We start from the raw sequence: 11,446 nt of genomic DNA, 5'->3' as shown, positions 1-11,446 counted from the left end.
GTATGACTATCTTGATTCTGTCATAAATTTGTCATGGATGTACATGCATGACAAAAACGCGACCTACTGTGACAAACACGTATCATCACGGAAGTGTATTTTTTTGTAGTGGAGCAATGATTCCTCATCCAGTGACTATAAGAAGAGGCTTTGTCACAAATGCAAGAAACCTGGACACTACATTCAAGATTGTCCTGAGTGGGAAAAGGAATCAAAGAAGAAGAAATATAAGGATTACAGTTCTGATGATGCGAAGAAAAATAAGAAATCCTCAAAATCTTCATCATCAAAATCCTAGAAGTCTTCATCTTACAGAAGAGCAGCTCCAAGAAGGCTAGGGCGTTCATTGGCAAGGAAATGGACTCTGAGGCTGAATCCGAGGAACATGAGGAAGAGGAGGCATCTGAGGAGTCTAAGTCTGGTGTGGCGAGCTTGGCTCTCGCTACTGCTTTCGTCAGCAAGTCCATCTTCAACTCTGAAGAAAATGGCTTCACCAACATGGTTGATGGACACAATGATAACTACGCTCCCACCTATTGCTTCATGGCAAAAGGTGCCAAGGTACTCAAATACCCCTCCTCTGAATCAAGTGAGAATGAATCTAATGAAAACCTCAAACCCAGCTACTCCAAACTTGCTAAGATTGCTATAAAACAACAAAAGGCTTTTGAAAAGGTTCAAAACATGCTTGACAAAAGTGATGATATGTTGGGTGAAGAAATGGATCGCACTAAAACCTTGACTGGAAATCTTCAGAGGCTTCAGTCTAGGTTTGACAACCTTCAAGGTCATCATAACACTCTCTTATCTGATCATGAAAAGCTTTCATATGAATTTCTTCAAAGAAAGCAAGATCTTGAAAAGCTAAGAGTGGGTTATGAAGATCTTCAGAAGGAACGTGATTCATTACTTGCTCAACAAATCAGCGCTTCTCAGGAAGAATTTGTTCCTCCATGCTTGAAGTGCATTGAATGTGAATCTGCTAATTCTTCACCTGAATGTTCAAATGCTACTAATGTTTCAAATTCTTCACCTGCCTTTGCTATCCCTAATTCCTCATCTGAGGACATTTCTAGTATCACCGAAGATGCAGGGCTGAAGGAATTGTACATGACAGGCATGTACAAAAGTCTCAAAGGGCATCAGACTCTTTGTGATGTGCTTAAAAAGCAGATCCTCAACAGGAACCTAGGAAAGAGGGTATTTCCTTTGAGAGGAAACTCAATGCTGATGGTACATATTGGAAGCCTGAGCAATACCCCAAAACCTCATGGGTTGCTGCCAAGGTTGGAAAAAGCGGTAGGCGTAAGCGAGGCGGTTGGCCTTCGCCTAGTGCCTAGGCGGTGCTTAAGCGCCCTAGGCGCGGCCTAGGCGGTAATATAGCTTCTACTATTAGGGTTAGTGGGGTTATTATATGTGTATTGATGTTAATTTAGGGTAGATAAATAAGTTAAATACCAGCTACTACCATTTGAGTGTGTCATGTTTGGCATTTTAGTGCAATATGGCATGATTTCTCGCTTGGGTAAACAATTTGTTTCTTACCCTGCCTAGACTTGCATTTATGCCCTAGGCGAGGTGTTTGGCCATCGCCTAGCACCTAGGCGTGCCTAAGCGCCTCCTAGGAACTGCCTTTTCCAACAAAGGTTGCTGCAAAGGGACCTCCAGTAGATCCATATAATTTATCTGGCTTTGCATGTGAATCTCCTCGTTCTGATGATGAGTCAATTGGCTCCAACTATAAACTGTTCAAAAATCAGAATGGTGAAATATTTGCTAGATATGTTGGCACTAACTGCAGGAACAGTCCTCCTATGAAGAAAATCTGGGTTCCCAAAAGGTGCCTTGAAAGTCTTCAGGTGAATGTCCTCAGGACACCACCTGTGAAGAATAGGAACCCCAGATCAAATTCTTCATATGGACCAAATTCCTCAAAAGGACCAAACTCCTCATATGAATATCATCGTGCTAACAACTCTGTTTCGCAGGGAAGAGCTAAGGGCTATGAATATGAGCATTATTCTTCTAATTATTATGTTCATAAGTCCTCGAAGAATTTCTCTACTTATTCATATGCTTATCCTAACCCCTCTTATGTGAAACGAAATGGACTGGCTTCTATGCCACCTTTCTCGTATGGAGCTCGCAGAGTGATGAACTCTTTGCCACCCCTTCAGATGTGGGTGGTGAAGAAAAAGAACTAATATCTTCTACAGGGTCAGGTCTCCAGACGAACGTAATCGTCTGAAAAATTTGCTGGAGACCTGAGAGTGCCTGAAAGGACGCAGGCTAATCATGAAGAAATGAACTTTCATTTCTCACGTCCTCATACTGCTTTATCTGTTCTCTTGCTTGATGAAATTGATATGATGAATTGATGTCATATTCTTCACTGATGAAGTATATGAGTTCGTAAGTTGCACTAATTCATCTGCAGGATGATCAACCAAAAGCCACTGAGTGGGTCCTCGATAGTGGATGTACAAATCACATGACTGGTGACAAGAATCTATTGATAGATGCTCCCTTATCACCATCGCATCTGAAGCATATCATCTTTGTTGACAAAGGCAAAAGTCAGGTATTGGGTCTAGGTAAGGCTGCGATCACAAAGGATCAACACATGGACAAAGTCATGCTTGTTGAGTCCTCATATGGTTGTTGTCTCAATGCTTTGCGATCTTGATATGGTTGTTGTCTTTGGCAAGTACCGTTGTGTTGTGCTTATGGAAGCTGACAATTCCAAAGTCTTCGAAGGCTTTAGGAGAGGAGACTTGTATATTTTTGATTTATCTACAGGAGCATAACCAGCCGTGTGTTTACTTGCAAAAGCTTTAGAAGGCTGGCTTTGGCATCGACGACTTGGTCGTGCAGGCATGAGGAATTTGCACACGCTTGCGAAGAAGAAGCATGTCATTGGCATTGAGAATGTCAAATTCCTCAAGGATCACTTATGCGGAGCCTGTGAAGCTGGAAAGATGAACAAGGCCAAGCATCCAGCGAAGACAATCATGACTACCACTCGACCATTTGAATTGCTTCATATGGATCTTTTTGGCCCTAATCATTATTCTGCTGTTACAAATGATGCATCTCTATATGGCTTTGTTATTGTTGATGATTACTCTCGTTACACATGGGTACACATTGTCACTTACAAACATGAAGTGCAGGAAGTCTTCAAACGATTTTCCTCGAGGGCTTCAACCAACTTTGGTGTGAAGATCAAGCACATCAGAAGTGACAATGGAACTGAGTTCAAGAATTCTGGTCTTGATGACTATCTTGATGAACTTGGTATCACTCATAAGTTATCTGCTCCTTATACTCCTCAGCAGAATAGCGTCGTGGAGCGCAAGAACAAAACTCTTGTTGAGATGGCTCGCACTATGCTTGATGAATACAAGTCACCTCGTCGTTTATGGATTGATGCAATTGATACTGCGTGCCACATCATCAACAGAGTATATCTTCACAAATTCTTCAGAAAGACTGCCTATGAACTCCTCACTGACAAGAAACCCAATGTAAGTTATTTCAAAGTCTTCGGTGCTAAATGTTGGATTAGAGATCCTCATCACAACTCAAAATTTGCACCGAAAGCACATGAAGGTTTCATGCTTGGTTACGGAAAGGACTCGCACACCTACAGAGTCTTCAACAACATTCTTCACAAGGTTGTTGAAACTGTAGATGTGTGGTTCGATGAAACTAATGGCTCGCAAAGAGAGCACCTACCTTCTGTGATAGATGAACCAGCACCTGAGGAAACTTCAAGGCTACTGAGGATGTCATTCCTACTAAAGAATCTGCTGAAGAATTCATTGCAGAACATGAAGAACGTCGAGCTAATGCACCTGAAGAAAATACTGAAGAAAATGGTGCTGAAGAAAATGCTAATCAAATTCCTCAACGACAACCAGCTCATCCTCGCGTTGCAAAAGAAGTGCAAGTTGAAAAGATCATCAATGACATCAAAGCGCCAGGTCCTCTCACACGCTGAAAAGCTTCACATTTATCTAACTTTTGTGGGCACTATGCTTTTGTCTCTATCACAGAGCCCACTAAGATAGATGAAACATTTCTGGAGCCTGAGTGGATTCAGGCCATGCAAGAAGAATTACATCAGTTCGAGCTCAACAACGTCTGGGAACTGGTCAAACGTCCAGATCCTCGCAAGCACAATATCATTGGCACAAAATGGATCTATCGCAACAAGCAAGACGAAAATGGCCTTGTGGTAAGGAATAAGGCACGGCTTGTAGCTCAAGGCTACACACAGGTTGAAGGAATTGATTTCGATGAAACTTTTGCACCTGTTGCTAGACTTGAGGCTATTCGCATATTACTTGCTTATGCTAACCATCATGATATCACTCTATATCAAATGGATGTGAAAAGTGCATTCCTCAATGGTAAGCTTGAGGAAGAAGTATATGTTGCTCAACCCCCAGGTTTTGAAGATCCAAAGCATCCTGACAAAGTCTTCAGACTCAATAAGGCCCTCTATGGCCTCAAGCAGGCCCCACGGGCGTGGTATGATACTTTGAAGGAATTCCTTATGAAGAAAGGCTTCAAACCCGGTTCACTCGACCCTACTCTTTTCACTAAATCTTATGATGGTGAATTGTTTGTGTGCCAAATATATGTTGATGATATTATCTTTGGCTGTACTGACCAACGTTATAGTGATGAATTTGCCTATATGATGAGTGAAGAATATCAAATGTCTATGATGGGAGAATTGAAATTCTTCTTAGGTCTTCAAATTCGTCAACAACGCAATGGCATATTCATATCTCAGGAGAAATACCTCAAGGATGTACTGAGGAAATTCGGCATGCAAGATTGCAAAGGCGTCAAAATTCCTATGCCCACAAATGGCCATCTGTGCACTGATGAAAATGGTATCGACTTCGATCATAAGGTATACCGCTCCATGATTGGTTCTTTATTGTACTTATGTGCATCTAGGCCAGATATTATGCTTAGTGTTTGCATGTGTGCCCGATTTCAAGCTACACCGAAGGAATCACACCATAAGGCTGTGAAGCATATTCTTCGATATCTAGCTCACACACCAACACTTGGATTATGGTACCCCAAGGGCTCGGCTTTTGATCTCATTGGATATTCTGACTCTGACTATGCTGGTGATCGTGTGGACCGCAAGTCAACATCTGGTACATGTCATTTCCTCGGACGATCTTTGGTCTGTTGGTCCTCGAAGAAACAGAACTGCGTATCACTATCTACTGCTGAAGCTGAGTACATTGCCGCTGGTTCTTGCTGTGCTCAATTGCTATGGATGAAGCAAACTCTCAAGGACTACGGCGTCAACATGAAGAATGTGCCTCTCTTCTGTGACAATGAGAGTGCCATCAAGATTGCTCACAACCCAGTTCAGCACTCGAAGACAAAGCACATTCAGATTCGTCATCATTTTCTTCGTGATCATGTGTTGAAGGGCGACATTTCTATTGAGCATGTGAAGACTGAAGAACAGCTAGCCGATATCTTCACAAAGCCCTTGGATGAGAAGAGATTTAGCAAGTTGCGGTGTGAGCTAAATATCTTAGAATCTTCGACTGTTCTTTGAAAAGGACACTCATCCTAACACTTATGCAAAATTGATGACTTAGATGTGCAACACATGAAGAAACGCTTTTCTTCAATCAATGAAGAATAACACTCTAAGTGTGAAGAAATTAACGAAGAATTTGATTCTCAGAACCCTACGACAATTGTACGCGGTGTCTGAAATCATCATTCTTATACGGTGGGTCACGCCACCACCAAAAGTTGAAAATCCTCAATTTGAGTTTTTTTGTGTTGAAATTCCTCAGTTGTTCAAATTCTTCAACTTTGCTTTGTCTTCACTGTTTCCGTCGTTTTTCTTCATTGGCTATATATATATGAGTTTATGTCCTCTACAACATTCACTTATGGCTATTTCTTCAAGTTGGTTTTTCTGCTAAGTGAATGTGATCGGACCCTTCCCCCTCTATGCTATACTCAACCCAATCTATTCACAAATTCTTCATGTGCGTTCTATTTGAAACTCGTTCAAAATATTCACTGTGTCCTTGTCAGCTGAAGAAATTGCGAACGAAACTTTAAAACCTATCTTATCTAAATTTTCGGCGTTGCCGCTCAAACCTTTCCGCATCCCATGATATACTTATCTATTCACCCACGATCGCACATGATCTCCACTTCTCAATACGTGGGTGACACATGTCAAGCGAATGAGAAGGGTAAGGGGCACGTTCGTCCAAATTCTTCGGGCGAACAGTTTTTCACTGTGGCTATAAATACCCCCCTTCCCCTTCCTCACTTCCTTTACTCCGCTCAACCTCTCTCTAGCTTGAGCTTCTCAAACCCTAGCGCCGCCGCTACATCATCATCGCCGGTGAGGAAAAGCTTCACTGCCTCGACCTCATCGCCATCGTACTCGCGCCGGCCGTGGAAATCTTCACTCCGCCGCCGTCGTAGTTGTCTTCCTCCGCCAAGTTAGGGTGTGGAAGATCTGCACTGACGAACTTCACATCTCCACATTCTAGTTCGTCGTGTTCTTCGTCCAGGGTAATTAAAAGTTACTTTTACTGCCCTCTTTTATTCAAATGATTTCTACAAAATCCTCAAAGGTGTTTTTCTTCATATCTTCACACACTAAAACACCTCACATGTCATCTGTTCTTGATTCGTTTCTCTAAGCTATGTTTTTCTTCAAGATTCCTCAAATGTGTGGATTTTCGATCTATACATCTCTGGAACCTAAGACAAAGAACGCTTAGTGAAATTCTTCAAGACTCATCTGGTCAAATTCCTCAAACTTGTTCTTTATAAAAAACCTTCTGAGAACGCATATGACCTCTCCAAATTCCTCGCAACTATACTCTGTTCACAGGTACTCATGTCAGCTGCTGAATCACTAGGTTCTCATCAACTTAACTCATTTGCAGCATTCCTCAAAGAAAAGTTGCATACCTCTTCAGAGAATTCAATTGTTCAAATTCCTCAACTGAAGAAAATGGCTGATGGTAAGAAGCCACAGAAAGGAGGAAAGAGGCCTGAGGTCAACACTGCCTTTGAAATACCTGAGGACATCTATGCTGGGTACTGCACACCCCCTGAGGAAGATAAAAATCAGCGCAAGGTGCGCATTCAAAAGATTGAGAGGAGATGGGCAAGAGAGTGGAGGGAGTACAGATATGTCACTCCCAAATATATGAAGAAATTTGCACTAAATCCTCCATGCCCAAGACCTCCACGCATGGTCAAATAGCTGATCCCACCAGCCTCAAGCGTGGTGAGGATTATCCTGATGAATGGGCCAAGCGCCAGGCCAAGTTGGCCAAACAAGCAAAAGATGCAGTGAGGAAATTCAACAAAGACTCTGCTGCCGCTGTTGCTGTTGAGGCCTCTGTAAAGCCGAAGAAGGCCATGCCTAAGAAGCCTTCTCACAAGCCCGGTGCTTCACCAGCAATGCCCTCATGGCCAAGTTCCTCAGCTATGCCCTCACGGCCAGATTCCTCAAAGCCCTCACGGCCAATTCCTCACGCTGCTCCTGCTTCTACAAAATCCTCAGCTCCTCTGTCGAAGTCTTCGGCTGCTCCGACCAAATACTCAGCACTTGTGCATCTCGCCACGTGCCAAAGGACCACAGGCATATCTATTGCCTCAGGAGCCTCTGCAAGTTCCTCAGCTGCTCCAAGTTCCTCAGCTGCTCCCACTCTTCTGAAGAAGAAGAAGACCACAGATGGACGAGGTCCTTGACCAAGTCCTCACAAGAAACAAGTTGCTTTCCAAGTGCCCTCTGATGATGATGAAGCTGATGATGAAGAACTTGCTGAAATCATCAGGGACAGGCAACTCAGGGCCGCTAGAGCCAAAGGCAGTAATGTGCCATTAATGCTGGATCCGAAGTTGATCCTAGACTTCATTGACTTGTGGCACAAGGACCCCAATACACCTCTACCTAAGCTGAACCTCACTCCTGGTCAAAGTCATGTACTGACTCACTTCATTGATGAAGAAAATGGAAATTTAAACAAGGAAGGAGGGTCAAGAAAGCGCAGTACAAGAAAGAGCGCTTTCTGAAGCAAAACATTCTGAAGCTTTCACCTGAAGAACTTGTTGCTCTTCAATCTGAAATCAAGAAACTGAGTGATGAATTTGATCGCTACTATGCTGATTGGCTAGGAGCCAAAGTCGGATTTGTAAAGATAACTAAACAGTTCACTTCCAATGTTGCAGCCCCAACGCAACAGGAAATTCCTCAGGCTGAAGCATCTGTTCAATCAACTGAAGAAAATACCAGCACCACTGATGACAATCAGGTTGCTGAAGATAATGTGAGTTCCAGGGCTGATGACTGCATTCCAGCCACTGATGAAATTGCCAGGGCATCCACTAGTGGTGCGCCTGAAGAAAATGAAGAAGTCAGGGCAATTGCATCAGTTGTACCTGAAGAAATTCAACTCAATTCCTCTGCTCCTGTGCTTGCGCCTTCACCAACTCCGATCCTTCCATCTGCATCAGATGTGAAGAAGACCAAGGCTGCAGAGCGTGCAGCGGTGAAGAAAAGGAACGCATCAACTGCATCAGATTCTTCAGCTCAGAAGAAGACGAAGCCATTGACTAGCTCATTTGCAAACCCCATTGATGTTGTTCCTATCTCAACCATGCCATCAAAGGACCTTGTTCCTTTTGATGAAGAATATGTGATTCCAAGTGAATCTGATAAAGAGAATCCCTCTGCTGCTTCATCAAAGTAGATGGATGAAGAAATTGAAGTGGATACAATCCCTTCAACACCAGTTGTCTCCTCGCCTATGCCTCAGTTTACTGCTGAAGAGACCGGCGTTGAAGAAATGGGAGATGAAGATGTGGACATTGGTTGTACCACACCCATGATAAGTGATGAATTTTGGGAAAGTCAGCACCCCAACTCTCCACTCTTCACACCATTGCAACAAATTCCTCAGTCCCCAGTAACTACTGTACAAATGGGATCTGATGAACCACATGCCACACCGTCTGTCCATGAAGAAATTCCAGCCACTAGTGCTGAAGATCATGCAGATGAAGAATTGAAGTCCCAGGCTGCCACTGAAACAGTACCTGAAATTCCCCAGCCTGTGGAACCTGAGATCGAGATCCCGGAGGTTGTGATCCAATTGACTGACACTCCTCACCCCAAGCCAAAGGATCCATTCTACCATGTAGATGATTTCTTCGGTGAGCACATGTTCTTCACTAACTAAAATCCTTATGACTCTGCTCGTCTAAGGAGGAAGCGTTTCTAGACTACAAGCCAGGCCAACTTCTATTCTTCACTACTTTTCAACAAAGACAAAATCTTCTACCATGAGCGTATTCCTCACGTGGACATGGAATCATTACCTTGCCTCTCTCCTGTGCTCAGTGTTCTTCATGATGCAGGCCTCCTCAACTTTTGCTCTGACATTGTTGATTGGAATGAAGAGCTTATTCTTCAGTTCTATGCTACATTGCACATCACAGGTGATCCTAAAGATATCAACACCTGGGTCTTGGACTAGATGACCGAAAATACTCACTATAAGGCACTAGCATCTGAATTGCTTCACGCCCTGCCCATCAGTCCACCCAGTGAAGGAGCTTGCTGCCTGTATCATGAACCAGAACTCACAGACCATTAGATGCAAGTGTTAATGAAGCCTTTGAAGCCCGGTTAAGCCCCAAGGACCAAATTCCTTGTGAAGGATTTACTCTATGTGCCCAGAACTGTCTATCGTATTCTGACGAGGACAATGAGTCTCATCAAAGGCCACAACTCATCTGATGAGGAAATAGTTGGCATCATAAAGAATCTGCTATTCAACATCATTCATAGCATTCCTATCAACTATCACGATTTCTTCATGAGGACTCTGGCAAATGCTGCACTTTCTCCGTTTGAGCTGAAACCTTATGCTCCTTGGATTATGAGATTCCTCAGGACAAGGTCTTCACTCAACTACAAGGCTGATTTTCATAATCACCTTAGCTATCTGCCCCTGATTGAAGTCCTCAAGCAGGCTTTTACTTCAACTGATGAAAAGGGCAAGGCTCCTGCAGTCATTGATGAAGGCATTCGTCCATTGGATGGTCAGTTTCGCAAAGCTGCATCTTATTCCACCAATGATGACTCTGCCACACATGACTCTGCTGCCAATGCACCCAAGTCTACTCCTCAAGCCACTGCTCCTCGTGTGATGACTGACCGTGAGCTTCTGCTTAGTCTTCACCAGAAGGTGGATCGAAACCATAAATGGGTTAAGCATCAGTTTGGTTCATTTCTTCACAACATGACTGCTACACACAATGCAGTGAAGAAAAACCATTACTACCTCCATGAAGTCTTCGGTCACACCTGGGCCATTCTATCACATCTGTATGGTGAAGAAGATCTCAAGAAAATGGGTCTCAAGGAAGATTTTGACTGGTCTGCACCTCCACCAAAGAAATTCAAGAAGGTAAAGGTTCCTTCTTTGGTGTCCAGCTCATATTCTTCATCACGCGATACCGACGAGTACGAAGACTTGGACGACACTGCGGTAGGCCCTTCAACGACAAACGACCCCAACAACGCTGGCGCTCCTTCATCAACTTGATATTCTTCAGGGGCGTTAGTCCTCATTTTCGATCCTTTTGGTCATTCGATGACAAAGGGGGAGAATTTTGAGTTAGTCTTCAAGCGGGACTGTCTATATGGGCGTTTTTTTGCTAAGTTACAACTCCCGTTCTTCTGAAACTTTATTGGATCGAGTTGTAAACTTAAACCCGATGGTGCTCTGATACTTTTGATGTTTTTTTCTGCATGCTTATTCCTCATATATGTTAATGCATGCATGCTGAATTACATCAGTCACCATATTTCATCATGCATTTCAAATTCCTCATTACGATATGTCAAATGCGTGTATGAATTACAACATATAGGGGAAATCTCCATGATTCTACTCTTCAAGTGTGCAATGCTTTAAAAGCAAATTCCTCATCATGCACATCTTCAGGGGGAGTTCTTCTATATCTTGCAATCAAATTCCTCAATATCAGTATTTACACTTCATATGTTTATCCCCGTTGAAAACTTAACCTATATTGTCATCAATCACCAAAAAGGGGGAGATTATAAGTGCATCTAGTGCCCCTTAGTGATTTTGGTGCATTGAAGACTTATAGGTTAAGGGACTAATGTGTTTTTGAGTGTACACAGGTCTATAAGTCTATGAGGAGTTTGATATTTACAGAGAAAGTCGACCCCTAAAAATGAAGTTCTTCGACTGAAGACTTTGGATTTCTGAAGACTTTCTGAAGACTTTGAAAGTGAAGAAATTGGTGCAATCCTGAAGACTTGGTATTCATTCCAGGAACATGAAGCATGAAGACTTTTGTTTTTGTAGTTTCATTTTCTCTT

Source organism: Triticum aestivum, chromosome 2A (genome assembly GCF_018294505.1).
Source record: "Triticum aestivum cultivar Chinese Spring chromosome 2A, IWGSC CS RefSeq v2.1, whole genome shotgun sequence".
NCBI classification, from domain to species: Eukaryota; Viridiplantae; Streptophyta; class Magnoliopsida; order Poales; family Poaceae; genus Triticum; species Triticum aestivum.
This window is presented reverse-complemented; position numbering follows the sequence as displayed.